At 38.1% G+C, this 20,887-nt stretch overlaps 1 protein-coding gene across 4 annotated transcripts in view; it reads left to right on the top strand.

Annotated features, from left to right (window-relative positions):
- kcnab2a (potassium voltage-gated channel subfamily A regulatory beta subunit 2a) overlaps positions 1-20,887 on the top strand; it is a 151,441-nt gene that overhangs the window by 13,746 nt on the left and 116,808 nt on the right. Inside the window, exon 2 of one of the 4 annotated variants that reach the window (XM_041782645.1) lies at positions 6,051-6,087. The exons of the other annotated variants lie outside the window; for them this stretch is intronic. The gene's annotated coding sequence lies outside the window, so the exon portion shown is untranslated. The remainder of the gene's footprint in view (positions 1-6,050; positions 6,088-20,887) is intronic. 4 annotated transcript variants of the gene reach the window in all.

Raw genomic sequence — 20,887 nt, forward strand, 5'->3', positions numbered from 1 at the left:
GGCTAGGCAAAATGACTCAAGAGATACTCTGGCAGAGTTACTTTAAATTTTATTTTTGTTTTATCATTTATTTATTATTCTATTTTTCTTACAAGTTCAGTTTTCTTACGGTTGGTTTAGTTTTAAACCTTATGGTCCACTTAAGAGCCAACAACAAATCTTTTTTTTTTTTTTTTTGGTATATAGTCTTCATTAACAATCTAAACGGACCAAAAAGAGACAATAGAAAAAACTGTCTAGGTGCCTTCACAGTGCAGTTAATCTGTAGTCTGGACATGGAGACGTGAGCATCTCCTGCTCTGACCGCAGCTAAGAGGGACTGCTGTACGATGAGCGGGCTGCCTTTCAGTGCTTTGGGGTGGGGGGGGGGCCCACAGCAGCGACCGCTGCTCAAGAGGTGCTGCAACGATACGTGCTTTCATGTCAGAGTCTTCAAAAGTCTCCAGTAACACCAGAAAAAGTCGCTAGATTTGTCGCTAGTCGCTTTTTTGAAAAAGAGTCGTTAGAGGGGTCTGAAAACTCACTAAATATAGCGACAAAGTCGCTAAATTGACAACACTGCAAGGAGGTACGGCTACAGTAAATTGAACACCAGGATTCTGGATATGAGTCTTGCATTCAATTGACCAATCGGCTGGCCTTGACCTCTGGTAACCCCTGGCAGTCTTTTCTACCCTATAAATTGAGGCACACTGTACTTAAATGGCAAATCAAGACCAGAAAAAAATCATATTTTGGAGCATGGCAGGTGAACAGTCACCCTGGTCTGTGTGGTGTTAGTAGCCTTTAGTTGAAAATGGTTTCATTGTGTTGCTGAAACCAAAAGCATCAGTGTGCTTGTAAAAGCACCGTGTCATGCTTGTAATTATATGAATGTTACAAACAAAGGACATCATTCTTTTCGAATACCATTTTAAAGGTCATTGGAAGACATAAGACTCTGCTGACATCAGCCAAGCACTGAGAACAGCTGGTCAGCAGCAAGTGATCTGTCTGAATTCATTCATTCATTCATCTTAGTACTGGGGTCATAATTACTTTCACAGTTGTTTGACCTGCAATAATGCTTGATTTTATGAAATCTTAAAAAAAGAAATGTCAATGATAAGTTTCCAGAGCTAAGAGTGACTTAGTTCATTGAATTTCTTGGACAGGATAAACAGTTGAAAAACCAGATCAGGTATTACTTACAGTGTGGTTTATTTTTCTGAGTGAGTTACTAGTAAAAGATGGAAGTCTTTTTTTAGCCAGTATACTCAGCTACACTTGTTCAGATGCATCTGTGTCTTTTAGTTCATTTAATGTTTGACTCTGACCTGTCATTCATTCAGGTCCTGACTCTCTGCACTTTACTGGCTTGGTCTGCAGGATGCTCTGGTGGGGTGTTTCCTAAACTGAGCTCAGTAATCATTCTGCAGTTGAGATTTAGCAGCTTGTCTAGCTTCATTAGCCCTGTTTTGGAGCTCCCATGGGGCATCACACTCACACAGAGACACTCACAGATGTACACTCATGCACACAACAGGAACTCAGTGAATTTGTCACTAGGGGTATAAATCACCAGTTTCATCCTGATACAATATCGATATTTTGGACAACAATATGATATTTTCCCGATATCACAAAATCTGCCATGATGCGATTTCAATATGATTCGATATAGGGCCCAGGATCAATATCAGGTGATTTTATGCAAAAGTTTCACATAGTTACAGAAAAAAAGTGTTTCTGAAATTAAATTATAGACAGGTCTCTGTATTTAATAAAAATTTCTCTTTAACAAAAACGACAAAGACCTGCTTACCTTTAAATTAGGAACACAACTATTAAATCCCCAGATCACTCTAGAGCACCAATATGAACTTTTTCTGCAACCCTTTATAATAATGACCAAAATGTTTGGCCTGTGTTCCCATTGTATATTTCTTTCTTAAACTTATTTACACACATGTGGACTTAAACATACATTTTCTGCTTAACCTCATGGTTATCAGTATTGTCACAGTATTATTATAATGTGTTAAAAAGCTTCAGAAAGTACTGATTCATCATTTGAAGTTTTATATTTTGAAAAAAATCCACAAATCACATTAGCAGCACAGGGGGCTATACACTTTTGTTTGTATAACATTAAAACATTAACTAATAATAGTAAAATTGGGAACTTTATCAAATGTGCATTAGCAAATATGCTTATTAAAATGTCAAAATTTTAGATATTTAAGTACTTTTTTTCCACAATATCCTTTATATTCATTGGATGGAAAAGAACCAAAGTTACCAAAGAGTCATGTTTTCAGTCCAAAGCACCTTATCAGTCCTTGTCAGCAGTGTTAATTTTGTCTACTAAAACTATGACTAAAACGTCTGTTGACAGCCTTTTTCCATGAGAAAAACTAGATTAAGACTAACCAAACTAGATCTTTGATGACTAAACTGACTAAAAGTCAGTTTAGTTTTCATCAAGATGACTAAAACTAGACTAAAATGTAATATAGTTATTGTCAGATATTTAGAATCCATTATTTTTCTCCATTGTGGGTAAATCTGTCAAAAAACATTGCATCTGTAGCTATTCTGCCTAAGCTGTAGAAAACAGGGACCCCGGGTTTGGCAGAGTGCATAGAACACACTACCATGACTTGGTAGCAGATTTAGGCAAGAGAATAAATGCTTGGACTGAAAGTAAAGACTAAAATGTGAGGACTTTTTGTGGTCAAAAACTAGACTAAAATATTTTTGAGTTTTTGTTGACTTAAACTACAACTACAAAGTGTAGAAAAGAATAAAACGTGACTAAAACTAAAAGACATGAAATCAAAAGACCAAGACATGAAATTAAAGATAGCTGGCAAAGTTAACACTGCTTGACAGTACTTCTATCAATACTTTAGTGTAATGGAAAGACAAATAACTTAAGTGGCTTAATGTGTTTAATTTTGCTGGAAAACAAATTTCTCATCCTTGAAACTGTATTTATTTGATTTTCTTGTGAAAACTGAGATTTCTTTTTCTTGATGTTACATTTGAACATATCATGACTTTTTTTATATTTGTCTAGTAGTCATTTTAACGAGCTGACCTTGAATGCTTCATAATGTAATCATTTTTTCAGCTCATTAAGCCCACTAATTAACTTTAATTCTGCTGTTTTCAATGCAGATTTCAACATTGGATCAATATTTTTAGCTAACAGGACTTTTTCCAAAGTTTAAGATCACATTTAACAACAATCTGAGCCGACAAGGAGCAGCTAAGGCCAGTGAGCATACTGCTCCTACAGTCTGAGGTTTTTCCTTCAAGGCCACAATTGAAGGTACCACGTTTCGGTTGAATTACCTCCACCAAGGGGGTTATGTGATTGGGTGGGTTAGTTAGTTTGTTAGTTAGTTAGTTTGTTCGTTAGCAACATAACTCAAAAAGTCATGGACGGATTTTCATGAAATTTTCAGGAAATGTCAGAAATGGCATAAGGAAGAACTGATTAGATTTTGGGACTGATCCGGATCACTGTCTGGATACAGGAATTTTTTAAAGGATTCCGTACTATTGGGAGATAGGGCTAATGGCAGAGGTCTGTGCTGTTACTTTACACCAGGAGATGGCAGACATGAGTAACTTATTCAAAGTTTTGGAGTGTATAGACTTCCGGCATGACAGTCCACACGTAGCGAAGCCAATGCTTTGCCTTACTGTGTCTCCACCCCACCAGGGAGGGAATAATCGGCGAATTAGATTTTGGGAGTCATCCAGATCACCGTCTGAATCCAGGAATGTTTTTAAAGGATTCTTCACTATTGGGAGATGGGGCTGATGGCGGAGGTCTGCGCTCTCTGAGTGCTTTTCTAGTTTGAATATAAATGCAGGTATACTTTGAGCTTATGAATTGATTAGCCTACAGCTAAAGAGCTTCTTGGGCCTACTTGCTTGTTTGTGTCTATGCTCTGTACTCTGACAGTGTTAGTAAGTGATGCTTCTTAGGGGGAAGAGGAGGGGAATGGCGATTTCTCCTTATCCTTGAGATGTTTCTTATGGGGGACACTTAGGACCAGAGGTGAAGGAAAAAAATAATACTGTGTACTTTAATATTAAAGTCGAAATGAAAAGAATGAAGTTGAACTACAATTTGAAAAAAAGTTGACATTTTAGTAATCAGCTTAAGCCTTATTAGACTGAAACAATCAGTAAATCTTGAATAAACACACTGTTTAAGAGCTAAAATAGAAAGAATGTCTGTTGTTCAATCAGTTCTGAGGTATAGTTTCATAAGTTCATGGATACAAGGCTGTTTGTTATGGTCTAATAAGGTTTGACTTTGTTCTCAAATTTCCACTTTATTCTCATCATTTCTACTCTTTTCTCATAGTGCACAGCATTAGTTTTTTCTGAACTCTGGCCTTTATCCACTCCATGGTTTCTTTTACATCTCCTGTTGACCTGATGCTGTCTGGATGCTATTTACCGTGATATTACAGTGTGATTTATTTGGTTTGACTGATCATTAAACTTGACTAGAATGATACACATGTGGGAACATTTATCATGGTCATACCTAGCAGTATCTGAATTTGACAGCCCATATACCTATTATGTTTTTCATTTTCTAAGTTACTGTTTCATGGGTATTTTTTATGCAAAAAAGGATAGAAATCAATTTTTCAATTCAGCTTATCATTTAGAGGAAGATTCATACTGTAGATAATTGCTGATCAGCACTGCAGCTGTGACTGTCCTGTCATTTACAGTCTTGCTCTCACTGCCTCACATGAGACAGACAGCTGTTGCTTAAGTCCAGTTGTGATGAATCAGCCTTATGTGATAACAGAGACTGACTGTGCTTTGTCAGCTCGACATTCCCATGAGATGTGATGTTACTATAGAGGAGACTGAATGCCTTTTTCAGAACAGTGTGCCAAGTTCATACTCAAACTTATCAAAGTCCAAACTTTTGCAAAACAAAACAGCACACTCCCTTAATGAGGGCGTTTATATGAAGCAGACTTAGAAAGGCATTAACTGTTGTGCATACTATTGTGATAACTGTTATTTCACGGCTAAAGAGTGTTTTTTTTTTATCACAATAGCAGCCTCATATAGCTTCAGATATAAATCATTGCTTTTGTGTACATGCCCTTGTTCTGTGGCACATAGCCTATTGTTTGTCCTTGGAACTTAATAAATCACAGTAATGGAGAGAGAGTCACCTGAAATTCCCCCGCACAGTGTTGAATAACATGTTTGTTGACTAACAAAGAGCTTCACTTGAGGCCTTTTGAGTTATTAAAATTGCTTTTTGCTCCTCTTGTTCTTGATTTAGCCACACATATTGCCTTATAGTCTCACATCACATTTGCAACATATTTCTTAGACCAAGCCACAAAAAACAAACATACAGACTGCTGTCTAAAGTAATCAATCTAGTAACCAGCTGGTTGTTTAAAAAAAGCTTCACTCACTGAATATTCTATGTAAAAGAACACCTCTGCATTTTGCTATTTCATAAAGGTATACTGGCATGATCTGATTTTGGAGGAGGCCCGCCTCCGCTGTAAAGCATGAAAATCTTCCTCATGTGAGTGAGGAAAAAAGAGCTGCTGCCTGCATACAGCATCCTTCTCAGCACTTCCCACAAACATCACAGGCTTATGGCCCTGTGCAGCACAGCACATTTACACAAACAGGCTACTTTTCAATCATACTGGTCAGTGTTGATATACAATGGAGCTCTTTCCCCATGTTACGTTTCTCTGATGATCCCTGATTCACTGCGTTCAGAGTGATTTATGCTGCCATGTTCATGTTTTCAGGGCTTCTGTATGTGTGTCAGCTGTTATTTGTGACTCTTGATGGGATTGACAAACACTGAACCACATTAATCACGATATACTCTAAAGCTGCGCACACGGTTCATGTGAATTACTGCAACAATATTGCAGGTGTGAGAAAGGACTTAGGCGTGGATCTTGCGGTAAACACGTACATGTGAATTATGAGACATTTTGCTGTTGGTGATAGCTGAGTTATTGGTGTGATGTCTCTGTTTGCTGCAGATACTTGAGATTGATTAGACCGCCTCAGTCTGAAGCTGTGAGTACTGTGTGGGATTTTTTTCCGTGCTGATTCTTGACTGCTGCATCAGTAAAGATCTGCACTGTATTGCTTGTTTGGAATACTAATTACTTGCTCGACCCAAAATGTGCTCACTCAAAAGTTAAGACAAGCATGATGCAACTAAGGATAACTTTATATGTGTCTGTGAGCAGTTTACCAATCTTCAGACATCAGTGTTCATTTCACACGAAGAAGGTCTGACAGCCTGTCAGAATCCCGTTTGATTTATTTTGCTTCTCATATTGGAGAAAATAAAGATGTAACATTTTTTTATCTGTATGTTTACTAAAATAGTAAATTAAGGGAAATACACAAAATACAAGTAGTGTGTTGTTCATACACAGATGCCCAGTTAACATCATTATTTTAATCAATTACTTGTATATATACTTTATATTCTATACTGTTTTTACAAAATAACCCCCAATCCTAGTTATACCACACTTTGTGACTCTACCGCCCCCTCCTTCCAAGCATGTGCAATATAAAATAGGACAGGTTGAGGAAAAACATTGGCAATCAGCAAATACCTTGGATATGAATTAATGTCAGTAGCACTATATACTATTCTATATGCTCATATACTGATATACAGTCAGTAGCACTATATACTGTTCTATATGCTCATATACTGATATACAGATAGAAATGTACTTAAGACTTAAAACTTAAGTCTACAATTTCAAGTTTAAGGATGAGCGAAGAAACAGATTTCAATCTTTAGAATGCAATTTAAAGTTTAAGGGATGAGGATGAACAAAGAAAAAGACGTTAGCTAATAAAAGTCTGTTTGTCCTGCCTAAAACTCCACTTTGTACTTACGGCAGATGTTTACAGCAGGTATAGGCTGATTTATCAGTTGTATCAGCAGAAATTTTTATATCTGTGGATACCAGTAATAACCTTTTTAACCCTTAGAGCTCAAGCTTTGTAAATTGCTTGGTAACTTTTAAACTGTAGCTAAGTCGTAGGAATTACCTTGTTTTTCCTATGAAAGCTCTTCTTTGTGCCTTTATAATTATATTCTCCATGTATTCGTAGCTTTTACATTACATTTTATAGTGAGCCTGGAACTTGACTGACTTTCTGGGGTCTCTGAGGACAGCGTTGTTGTATACAACAAGAAGTGAAACAGTTTATAAAAACATTAATAACTTTTGAACCATAAGTCATAAACACTCCTGTTTCCTCTGAAAGCTGACCTTTTTGTCGTTTGGTTGCTACCCTTGATGTCTCTGTATCCCTAAAGCCTGGTATACACTGTTCGATTTCAAGCCGACCGACAGTCGTGGTAGAATGTCATCTTACACTGTGCGACTGAATCGTTTACAACGCAAGACTATCACGCACGAGTTGTGTGCTCACACTGTATGATCTGACGGTCGTGCACAACCTGAGGTCTCACACTGTGTGACTGAAGTTGGAAGGACTGTGACAGAAATCCGCTGAGTTTCGGGGGGGGGGGGGGGGGGGTGCTATACTGCTTTGAGGAATGGCACAAACGAAACCAACTGCAAAAGAGCGCAGACTTTTTTTGTATGTAGATATTTTCAAAATCATTAGTCACAGAATGGTATCCCTAGATGTAACCTGCTGGACAAATTATGATCCGTTTTTCCGGTTTCCGGGGTTTTTTTGTGGTCAAAAAGAGAGAAAATAATGCCACAGTGAGAGGAAGTATTACACCTAAAGAAGTAATTTAAGAAATCTGCATTGGTATCAGCCATTGGCTGTATTGTAGTCTTAAACATTGGTGTTGGCATCAGCCTGGATTTTTAGAACTGGTGCATTTCTAGTTTTCACTCATGTTCACAACTCTTTTACAAAAGTAAACAAAAGCAACAAGAGGCCGGTGCAGTTATGGCGGAAGACATTAGCTTGGATGCTGCTAAAGCGCCAGTTTTATCAGAACTTGACAACATTTCTTCATTAAAAGAAGAACAAAGAACAGAAGTGAGTTGTTTTCTTTTCAAAAATGACAAAAGTCATGCACTGACATGTCTACAGTCGCCATAATTCGCGTTATGCACGTTATGGAGTTTACTCCTTCGGTAGGGGCACAGCTCGCTGGCGGCTACGTCACATGTTTTGTTGCTCTGATTGGCCCATAAAGATGTGACTGACAGAACGTTCATCCAGTCACCCTCCAAGTGTTTTTTTCAAATCCTCTGCCCTTTCCCAAACGCTGTGTATGAGTGGTTTCCCAGATGGATGTGTGAAACACAAACATCCGGCATGCCAGGTTAGAGGAACATCACTCCTAGTTACAAACAAAAGAGTGACACTTATAAACAAGATGTTAATCTGCGATTGTTTCACGCTGGCTACACTCCAGAGAAATTAGGGTCACGTCGACACTTCCACACAAATGTACAGGAAGGTACAGGATTGTGTTTGATTGCTGCTGAAGTAGTGTGCCTTCCTGTCTGCTGTGTGTCTTTGCCTTACATCACAGCCTCTACACTGCTGACTGTTTTATTCATAGGATGTCAAATAAGTTTCTTGCAGTCCTTGTAGCACCTCATAAAGTGGCGCATGTTGATGTTAGTTTTGGGTGCAGATAGAAAGCAGAGGAGAGGGACAGTGATGTCACCTGGCTCCTTGAAGTTTTTCTACAGTCCTGATCTGTGGATTGATGACAGATTCACATCCCTGCACAAACGCTGAAGCTCATAAAATAGTCTGAATAAGAAAATTAGAAATACAGACAAAAGCAGAAAAACTTCCTATACTTTTCCTGGCTTACTTAGAGAAACTGAAGAGTTTCAAGATTCCCTTTCATCATTAAGGTTTCCTGTTAGGGAACACTTTGGTTTCCCAGTGAAATAGACCGACAGATGAAGACAAGTGGACAAGATGAATGTAGAGTGTAGATATTATGTAGAAGGGATGGGGGACATCACTGACAACACATCCAACTTATAAACTAACACATTTTAAGTGGCATTACACAAACATGATTATCTCTTCTAAATGATATTGCCGTTTTTTTATAGTGGTGGATCTATCAATCGTTGAGAACAAGGATTTAACGCATCGAAGGTATTGAGACACAATATAAATTCCTCCATAACTGCCTTTCAGACCAAATTTTTATGCATGAGCAAAAGGCGTCTGTTGTAGCACTCATAACTGATGGATAGACATCAGCTATGTAGTCCTCGATGTGTTTTAAGGTTCATTCTGTGCTAAGATTATTCAGAAAAGGTGTTATCTCAGTTAACCCAGAGGAGTCATCGCCTGCCTCAGCCTTTGAAACGAACGTTCAGTTCTTTAAGAATATAATTTGTGTTATTATTTTCAAACTCTTTATTGAGAGCTTTAATGGTAGGAGGTTGAGACATTATGTTTGATCTTTTAAAATGAGACCTTAACAAGCCATGGTGTATAAACTATCTATGCTGCTCTTAAGACAGTGTTTAAAAGGGAAGTTCCAAATAAAGAAAGGGAGACTAAGTGTTACATTACCTTCCGTTACTGTACCGAAAAAGTACCCAACCATGACTTCAAAACTGAGAACTGAACCAAGCTGAAAAAGCAAGTCAGTGCATGTGTGAAAGAAGCTTTGTTTACTTAATCTTTCATAACTATGTTTAAATATCTTATGTGTATGGAAATAAATAGGTCACAAGCGGCAGCTAAAGATAGTAAAACTTTCAAACTTGAGCAACAAACAGCATGAATCAAACCTGATACAGGAACTTTTTTTTTTTTTTTTTTTTTACTCTTGACCTTTATGAATATACACACACAAAAGCAGCCTCTTGTACTGTTTCTAACATCCAGGCTACATTATATTTGACGGTAGCTGTTTTGCATGCAGGTGATGCTTAGACTCTGCATGCATTCAAATCTGCCTTTTGCTGTGGTGACAGGATGCATTTGATCAGTTTATCTTCAGACCAAAGCAGGGAGAATATGACTGTGTCATGCAATATCAGAAAGACTTTTCTTATTGATTAGTCATGGGGAATGAGATCCGTGCATGATGTGTTTGAGTAGATTTGCATCAGTTGACATTGCCCTTCCTGCAGTGTAACTATTGCATTTATTCATAAACTGATGCAGATGTTGAACTGATTTATCTAGCATGCAACAACAAGACTTTGTCTGCAGGGTCCTAAAGTTTAGAACAAACCAACACAATTACAGAAGAGAAGAGAGAGAAGTCTGAGTGGCCTCAAATGATAAATGGTAAGTTCAAGAATACATTAGAAAAACTGATCTGTAAATCTAAACAAAATTTGAAAACAACTACATGAAATTACTTGACTCTGTTGGAGATTTGTCAGCCCTTGTGACAGTGACAGCAGAGGGCTGGCTGACCTGGCACATTACTCTGAGACAAAGAAGTAGGGGAGGGTGAAAACAGCTTGATGGAGAGGCAAATGTAGAGGAAAGAAGAAGCACTACCAAGAGGAGTATTGACCAGATATCTCAATCATGAGACACTTAATATGAGTTTGACAATAATTAGTTTCACAAGTTTGGAAATGTTTGAAACTAAAATGCGAATAAACTCCATCATGAATCTTTGTGATCTTGTTGGTCTGACAGCAGGATAGTATACCCCCCATAGAGTCTAGAGACTGGTGGTAGTGATGGAAGGAGTAGGATAAGACGAGGAAGCCCTTTAGAGGAGCTTGATCCAGCCATTTAGCTGACTTTGAAGGGATGCAGGATGCACGGAGAAGCTGGACCTGGATGTGAAGTAATGGAGGTGGCTGGGGAGGAGGAGGGTTGCCGCAGTTACACTGAAACAACTGACTGCGGAGAAAGAGAGATCAGATTTTAAAATATGACAGCAACAGAATGATTGGCTCGAAAGAGGTCATAGCAGAAGGCATAAGAGACTGTGGTTTACAAATATAACTCTAACTTGAGAAAATCCTTGATTTGGATAGTAATGTTTACTATTTCAGCTGACTGTAGATAGAACAGATGGGTTTGGTGAAAAAAGACACAAGTGCTGTTGTGGAAGACCTGGGTTATTGTAGATAAAGCGGCCTGCCTGTAATTTGCATTTGCATCTCCTCCCATAGATGAATCTAAAGATTACACATCACTGCCATCTTTAGATACCACTTAAACTTGTCAGATCCTTGAGGACAACTAGCAGTCATGTGGTTTGCATTCATGATAAGTAAAACAGCACAGACAAGCTCTTCACAGGCACCAGAAAACATTTTCTTCCCCTAGAAGAAATTCTCAGGAAAATATGAATAACTCTTGGTATCCCAGGGATTAAAATTGCAACACTCTTCTGTTTTGTAATGAATTCAAAACAACAAAAAGCTCTGAGGAAGAGCGCTAGAATCAGGGATTTTCACTTTCACTTCCCTTCAGTGTCACATAATTACTGCAGCAACTCATTTACTTTGTATTCACTTGCTCAAAGTACTTTCTCAGTACTTGCTCAAAGACTTGAATTAAGTGGGTAATATTTAAGGAATAAGTATAAAGTTAGACTGATTATGTTTTTGGCTTTGACCAAATCCACTCATCTAGATCACAATTATTTAAAGTTATTACTTATCAATATTAGATACAATCTCTTTCATTATATATTGTTATTTTGTAACATATTTGTCCTGTTACCCACCTGTTGTCAGGGCTGGACTAGAAGACACAACCTGTCCCAGTATTTTTGGCTACCACCGGCCCCTGGTAATTGGCTGAATATGACCCAGAAGTGGCTCCCTTAATACACCCACTCTTCTGTTCTTGCACAGTATCTACCTAAGCAAAACTAGGTAAGAATTATCAAAGATACTCAGTATTGATCCTGATAAAAGAGTGTGTTTTAGTTAACGGTACTTAATAAACAAGCTTTGTACCAGAAAGCTAAGAGATTTTCTACCCAGCTAGTTCTAGAAATGCTTTCTTCTGGGTATGTTATTTCCTGTTTGCATTAAATTACTTTTATTTTGATAAAGAAAAACAAACGTCTGATTTTACAAAAGTTATGCCAGTAACTGAACCATAGTAGGAGAGACAAAAAAAGAGGAATGTTTGATGTTACTCTGATCACATGTTGCCATAATAGATATACTAGTGAAACTTTTAGAACAGGAGCAGTGAATTTTGTCAACAGAGCAGCAAGGAGGAAAGGTCGGGGCAGGAGGAGCCGCTAGGGAAGGGAGCTGAAGGGATGCCAGATAAGCACACAGCCAAGAAGTCGTATAAACAAATATTCATTAGATATGCTCCAGTTGTAAACTCAGTGCCGTTTAATGACCCTGCAAATCATTCTTTGTTTGTCAGTGGTCTGGCAGATGAGTAGATTGTGGCTACTGTCTTGATTGGATCTTTAAATTATAATAACAAAAATGCTAACTTTTTAGCGACGTATGGCATGAGTAATACTTGCAGTAATACTAAAGAAATCACACCCATGCACTGATCAATTGATTTGTTGTTGGTATATTTAAAAAACGGAGGAAAAAAGTGTTATGTCAAAGTCAGTTTAATCAGTGGTTCCTCGCTGCATCCTTCTGGCAGTCCTACAAATTAACATAACCTTTTTTGGGCATTTTTTATTATTTTTAACATCATTATGTTGTTCTGAAATAACAACCAGTGTGCACCTGTGAGCCTGTGATCATGGCATGATAATGATAATAACCTCAGATAATTGTTTTTGTCTTTATTTGTTATAACCATCAACAGTCAGTGGAGGAAATTGTTGCAGAAGCAGATTCTTTGGCCTTTACAGCTGACATTATTTCACTTTCCATTGTTTTCCCAAGTTATTTACAAGCCCTTCCTTCTCTCTGCATGAGGTTTACCTGTTGGGATAACAGAATCATGAGTGAAACTTTATGATATCAGATGACTATTAACAGAGGGAGGTAGGTAATGTCTGCAATGTCCAGACATTCATCATCATTTAAACATATTCTAAACAACATAATAGTTGATTTCCATGGTTTCTAAAGCCTTTCGTTGTATTTATGCAATGACAATAAAGGTTTCTATCTATCTATCTACACGCATGCTGCTGCATACTCTCAGCCTCCATCTCTCTCCTCTCTCCTTTATTGTGAGCAGCAGCAGGTACAACTGTGTGTACTTTCTGTGAATAAAAATTTTCCTGACCCCTTTATAAATAAAAATCAAGATTATGTTTAAACAAAATACAGTCACTACATTAATGCATGACACTGAAATACATTTGGTAACACTGAAGAGGACACACTCATAAACACAGTATTTGTGCTTAAAAAAATTATACGGGAAATAACTTTGTTTTTTTTTTTCTGATCATTAACTCTCAAATTAGTCTCAAAAATGGAATGAAAACGTTGTGATAAAATCAAGATCATGATCTGTCTGTAGAAAATTGTGATGTTTTCCATATCAGCGCTAATGTTCAGATCAACTGCTGTTGATTCTGAGCAGTATTAACTAATTAATGTTACTGATGTGTTTTTGTTCATGGATTAACTGTCACCTGTGCTCACCTCTGTAACCTAGAACAACAAAATAGGGTAATGTGTTTCTTAAAACATTTTCAAAAGACGACAGCATAGTTTTCAACTGGTATTCTAAATGTGAGTAACCGCTGTCAATTATATTTTTTGATCATGGGAGTGCCAGAATCTCAATCTCTACTAAAACTGTTGATTGTGCAAGCCTACTATATCAAGATCCTGTGCTTGCCTTCAACTAGTCACGTTCACATCACAATCCAGTTCATCCCACCAGTGTGATGGATGGAAAAGCGGGTGTATTTTATATTAATGTTATATTAAGTCAACACATTGAGAAATAACTCATGAAGGGATACATCCATTTACTTAAATGTCTCTGTCAGCTGGGGCTAATATGATACTATTGAGTCTGGTGCTTATTTACAACCCCCATTGCAGCCTGAGTTGATGACACCAGGAAGAGCAGATAGCGACTGTTGACACCAATGTGTCCTGGCCATCACTATCACACAACAACCTGGAAACTGTTGGAAAGGTGACATTTTTCCGCTCTTGAGCCATCCTGGCAGTAGTGTAGATGTGTTGTTGGTTACACTCTGTCCTGGTAGGCTGACATGAGTGCTACATCTACCTCTGAAACTCCCATCAGTGTTAGATCTGCAGAAATCTTACTGCATATCATGGTTAAACTCAGGAAGGTCTTCAGGAAGAATAGCTGCAGCAATGCCAAAGCTAATGAGCATCCTAGAAAACTAAAGTCAGCAGTAATGCTGTATAATTCTAAATTTCTTTGTCTCCAATAAATTTTGGTTACAACATATTTTCTCTTTGAGCATCAACTGTAGGTCATTTTCTTTTCAAGCATCATATCAGACTCACTGTTGTGTAACTTAAGTGTTAAGTGTTTGGCTGAAGAGCTTTTGTCTGACCAAGATCACCCTGGTCGGGGAGTCGCCTGTATGGAACCTGTATGGATTAAACTGGTCCCCAACTAGGCGATTTTAAAAAAAATAATAATTTTTTATTTTTTTTTTTAACCTGGACCAAGTTTTTCTTTGGTTGACTACAGCCCTAGTGCAAACAACCATGTTGTAGTGTGTCTCCCAGATGTGGGCTGTGAAAGAATTTGTCAATATTGTCAGGCTTTTTGTAAACCTCTTAGCAAGAAGCAAGAGGAGTTTTTCACCGAGATTAATGGTGTGGAGACTGTTTTTAAACAGATAATCTTTTTGTCTAGTCATTTTCTCTGTAATTAGAAATGTTTAACACTTGTGTGCATTCAATTTGAGAGTTGACATGGCATCCTTAGTTAATCTGACTTTCAGTCCTATCACCTTTTGCTCAGACGTAACTAAAACTGGGTCACATCATAAGTGCTTTAAAAATGCTTCTCTTCACTCATGTTTTGAAAAATTCATGGGAACATTAGAGTGCAGCTGGAACTGCAGATATATCTTTCAACACTATGAGGCATGTCAGTGAATTATTAAAATAAAAGAAAGTGTTGCATAAACACATGTTTTTGTAACATCCATCACAAGAACATTTATCTTGGCACAACCTTGTTGTTGAGCAGTATGTTTCAGTAGAAACTGTAATATCCTCATTGAATGAGTTTGTGTGGAGGCCTTCAACAGTAGAACATAGTGAACCTGTTTTGTTCTTAACAGATGCTTGGAAAATTGTTTCTTTTCTACTTACAGATAGAGAATTGTTTACTGGGAGAGGGGAGAAAGGGACAACTTTGGGGTTTTTCTGAATCATGTGAAGCTGTTAATCTCTCAGTCAAGTCTAAGTGATGTTGCAGAGGTACATTGTTAAATGTACAGGAGAGGGTGCTTTGAACAGGTGGAAAGACAGATGGGCACTGTAGGAGGCAGAGCGACTGTCTACCGAAATCAATGCGTCTCTGTGTCTCCTGTTAGGACAGAGTTCACATCCAGCAGGACTTTTCTACCTGGTAGCTTTTTCCTTTTTGAAAGAAAAGGGGGGCGGGGCAACCAGGGATGTACCAATGCAAAGGTTTAATATTGGCATGGGCCAATATCAGCCTTGTCGACAAACATCAGCCAAATAATGTTGCATGAATAGACGTCAGTGACCAGCGTTTATCTGTTGTGTCCAATTATTCTGATACTGGCATCTGGAGGATCTGGTATATCTAACTACTGATTCAAATGTGATTTTTTTTTTTTTTTTTTTTTTTTTTTTAAAGATTTATTTTTGGGCATTTTTGTGCCTTTATTAGATAGAGGAGGACAGTGGATAGAGCCAGAACAGGGTCAAGAGTGGGGGAGAGATATGCGGTAAAGGGCCTCAGGCCGGATTCGAACCCAGGCCACCCGCGTACATGGGGAGCACCTTTAACCACTAGGTCACCTGCTCCCCAAAATGTGATACTTTTAAAGGGCAGATGAAATAACCTGTTAGACAAACTCTGATCTGTTTTCATAGTCAAGCATTACAAAATGCTGTCATACAATGTCAATTAATGTCAATTAAATGAAAAGTAATAATTATGGAGAATAAATAATGCCATTAAATTCACCCCCTTTAAAATGACTGACCTACTTTAACAGAGGTCCAGCCAATTTGTGCTAGTAGTTTCACAGTTAGTGAAATGGGGATCACCTGTGTGCAGTGAATGCGTCATAAGTGACTGTAGTATAAAGACACCTGTTTCTGGAAGGTCCAGTTGCTGATTAATCAGTATTCCTGGCTACCATTACACCATAAAGACAAAACAACACTCCAAGCAACTCAGAGAAAAGGTTATTGAAAAGCAAGTCAGGGGAGGTATAAAGAAAAATTCTAAGGCTCTAAAAGTCCCCTGGAGTTCAGTTAAATCTATCATCAAGAAATGGAAGGAACATGGCACATGTGTAAATCTGCCTAGATCAGGCCGTCCTCAAACTGAGTGACTGTGCAAGAGGGAGACTAGTGATTAAATATTAGGCCACCAAGACACCTATGATTACTCTGAGGGAGTTGCACGCTTCAGCAGCTGAGACTGGGGAGACTGCATACAAAAACCGTTCTCCAGGTTCTTCACCGGTCAAAGCTTTAAGGGTGAGTGGCATGTTGAGAAAAACTCATATTAAAACTTGACTGCAGGTCACCAAAAGGCATGTGGGAGACTCCATGGTTTCATGGAACAAAGTTCTTATGTCTGAGACCACAATGTTGCTTTTTGACCATCAGACAAGATACTACGTTTAGCTGACACTAAACATGACACATCACCACAAACACACCATCCCCATTGTGAAGTACAGTGCTGGCACCCATTTCAGTGATGCCATGTGTCATGTGTCAATCAGCAGGTCTTTTTGGAAGATATTTTGTTTCAAATGAAAACCTTTGGAAGCTAAAACCATCAAGAAAATGACCACAAATAAGTGCATGTTCAATGTTACTGCCCCCCTTGCAGTTTTGCATATCTCCACAGTCCCACACGTTGCCTGCTGTAAGCCTCACGGTTTACCAAAGTTAATGTATCAGTACAGATGGCACATTGATTCAGCGTAACACCTGGACACATTGCACTGACACACAGGATCAAAACAAGTGCTATTAACATAATCCACATGGAAGCCCTCTCTTTCTTGGAGCGTTGCTGCTATTGCTGCAGGGACACAGAAATCAGTTGGTAAACAAACACTTGAACCTGTACAATGATTGTCTGTGACACGGACTTCGGGTAGGCCGAAGGCATGAATAAACAGCATTACGTTAACCCTGTATGCCCCAGGAAACCGGGCGCTGTTCTCATGCTTGGCTGCACATGTACTATGGGTTTGTGTAGGTTGTCTGATGTAATGTGAGTGTAAGTGTTTGTGTTTGTGCAGGAAAAGAAAGAGGAAGATGGACTATTGGTGTCGGTCTTCAGTCCTTCCTTCCTTCTTTCTTCCTATAGAAACTATGTTAAAGCATGCTTAGATGGTTCCATACACTGCTATACTGTCATTGTGTGGGCACTTGCATTTAGCCATTAAGTTTGTCCTACATTCTACAGAAGCCTTGGTGTGTTTTATTTGCCTGCTGCACTGCAGCTCCCATGTCAGCACTCTCATGTCAGTATTCTGTTTGAAGGCAATCCTCCACTTCCATAACGCACTGAAAAACAAGCCAGGAACCAGCTGTCTGTGATACACCAGTTTAGTGTTGATAATAGGCCTTTTCATTCATACTACATGTAGAGGATGTTTGTTAAACAATTAGTTGCCCTCTGGAGTAGAAATGCTGGAGTCACAATGGTTTAAATGAATGATGTTTATACTATGCAGCTACTATAAGGAGCAGAGCTTTGTTATAAAAGAGCAGCTGCAGAAGTATCCTGAGGTGGTGTGTGCGTGTGCGTGTAAAAGTGACCCTGCCAAGTCATCCATGAGTGAGTCAGATATGTGATCAGAAGGATGGAAGCCTGTGCACTTTATGCGTATGTACACGATGGTTTTATCTGCAGTCTGCATCTGATCCTTGGGTTACAATGATGGCTAACAGAGGACGTAAGGCTGCAGACTGTCACTGTCTCACAGCAGATAACAGCGGTTAAGGCCACAACCTCCCTCAGCTGGCATTTGAAGCCTGTGTGAATGACACATAGTCTGTCAGACAGGCAGATTGTGTGTGCTCCACAAATCTTCAGGGTTTTTCTTTTCTTTTTCATTTCAAAGGAACAGTGTGAGGCCCAGCTGGACGTAAACAGTCTCAGTTGTCTATTCTGCCAGTATTTTTCCTTTTTTTCTGCCATGATGACATCATTGTGTTGTTAAATTTTTAAAATCTATTTCCCCCAACCATTGTCAAGGATATACCAAATACTTGCATAGGATTACTATGAGCTGTTATGTAACAGCATATAGAGAAGCAGTGTGTCTATGTGCACTCTAGTCTGCCAAGATGCCATCTTTGATTCCAGGATTAGCACTAAACCACAAAATATCAGGGATGCACCATATGCCTAGCCTATATGAAGTTGTGTTGTGTCGTGTGCAAAAATATTGATTTTTACAATCTATGAGGCACGATGGTGGCATCATCATGCTGTGGGAATGCTTCTTGGAAGCCGAACCTGAAAGGTAGAGGGTAAAATGAATGCGGCAAAATATAAGAAAATCAAGGAGGATAATCATATTCAGTCTGCAAAAGAACTACAGCCTAGAAGAAGATTTATTTTACAGCAAGACAATATCCTGATGGATACAGGAAAAGTTACACAGAAATGGTTAAAAGATAACAAGGTGAATGTTCTGCAGTGGTCGACTCAAAGCCCAGACCTGAAGGAATTTGTGGTTGGATTAAAAAGGGCTGTTCATGCCTGATCCCCTTGCAACCTGACAGCTTGAGCAGTTTTGCAAAGAAGAATGGTGTAAAATTGCAGTGTCCAGATGTGCAAGCCTGATTGAGACCTATTCACACATACAAGAGTGTGCAATAAGAGGATCTTAGATCATGAAGAAATAGAATGTATCAGCGATCTGCTAGAGCTGATTTGTCATAGAATCAGCTGTTGTACTTCTTTGTTAAGATCAAATGCTCAAAGTTTGCAAACTTTTTTTGATGAGCAACAAAAAGCATCCTAAATAGTCTGCTGAGAGTCAAACACAGAAGAGATCAGCCACACCGTGGGTAGTAGAGTGTGGCAGAGGCAGATTTAATCCCATTGTTTCAACCATTACAGCCAACATTGTTCTGCTTTCATTGTTTTTCCTATGTCACGAACACGCTTCTCTACCTCTCTACACAAGGATTACCCAATGGCATAATAGAATCATGAGTTAAACTTTATAACAATATGGTCTTTTTTATAGAGGGCAGCGGTGGTCACTGATTTCCATGCATTTCTTTAGCCTACATACATGCTGCTGGATGTGATCTCAGCCTGCATCTCTCTCCTCTCTCCTCCATAGTGAGCAGCAGCAGGTGTGACACTAATGTCACTGCACCATGAATAAATGGGTTTGCAGACCCCTTAATGAATAAAAATCAAGATTATATCAAAATAAAATATGGTTACTACTTTACTACATGACCACATGTCACAGAATCTAATCTAGATTATGTTTTTATAAACTTATTTTGTCAGTTTATGAACAAGGCTAAAGGAATCGATGTAAGTTTATTCATGATCTGGCTACTTGTACAAATCACAGGTGTTGGAATTCTGTTTCTTGTCTGCATGCTCTGAAAATGAAATTCACTATGTTAATATTTACCTGATGAACACTAAAACAGGTTTAAAAACACAAATGTGAACACACAAATTATTATTTTGTTTCTTTTTTTCACATTAACTGTCCATATTTTTCTTAAAAGATTGATTTTCTGGATTTTTGTGCCTTTATTTTAAAGAGAGGAGAAGTGGATAGAGTTGTAAACAGGGATGAGAGAATGGGAGCCATGACGCAGACTTAAACCTGGGCCACCCACTTACATGGGGTGCAATCTAACCACTAGGCTGTCAAGCATAATTTTAAAAAGCTGCAGAAAATACAAAACTTGAAAGACTTGACTGGTAAGTAGGGATGCATGTTACTGGATTTTTGCTGATAGCTGATATGACAATATTTACAAATTAATTTTAGCCATTAAGTTTAAATGTAGTTCAGACTTAAAACTAAAGTCCTTAAAACACAAAATTTAAAGTTTCAGGATGAACAAATGAACAAATTTCAGTCTTGATAATACTTTATATTATTGATGGAAAATAAATTTAAAAAGAACTTCAGCTGATGTAGTTCTGTTGGTCCAGTCTAAACTCCCCTTACTTTATTTGTTTAAAAACTGGATGAAAAAATGCAATAAAATTGCGATTGTGATCTGGCCATAAGAGTATTGCGATGTGATCATTTTTCCATGTCATCCACCTGCAGATTCTCCCATCAATGATCAAGGAAACTTTTTTTATAAAGACCTTGAGTCATTAGAAATAATTTATTTGGATTACATGTATATGACATAAAAAATATCTTTGTACGTTGATAGAAAAAAACAAGCTTTGAGAACTGCACTGTAGCAACCTGCTGACAATGAGCTCTGTAGAGCACAAAATAAAGATATATCTTTTTTTTTTTAAATTGTTTCAAAGTAAAATTAATTCGTCTTACTGCTGTACTGTGAGTGATGTAGTGCTGTCACCTAAATCTTGCAAATAAACCATGTTTTTCTTGTTCTGCTCCCTACCAGCCCTGTCCATGATGTTCTAAAGGGATGTTTTGAATTTCCAAGTTACATACCCCTCAGCTGAAACTTTGGGTTTAGTTACTCTTTAAATATGAAATTGAAAAAAAGATAATAAATATAACCTAGTAAATAGTTCCAAACAACAGGAATTTTGAATC

Source organism: Cheilinus undulatus, linkage group 3 (assembly GCF_018320785.1).
Source record: "Cheilinus undulatus linkage group 3, ASM1832078v1, whole genome shotgun sequence".
Classification (NCBI taxonomy): domain Eukaryota; kingdom Metazoa; phylum Chordata; class Actinopteri; order Labriformes; family Labridae; genus Cheilinus; species Cheilinus undulatus.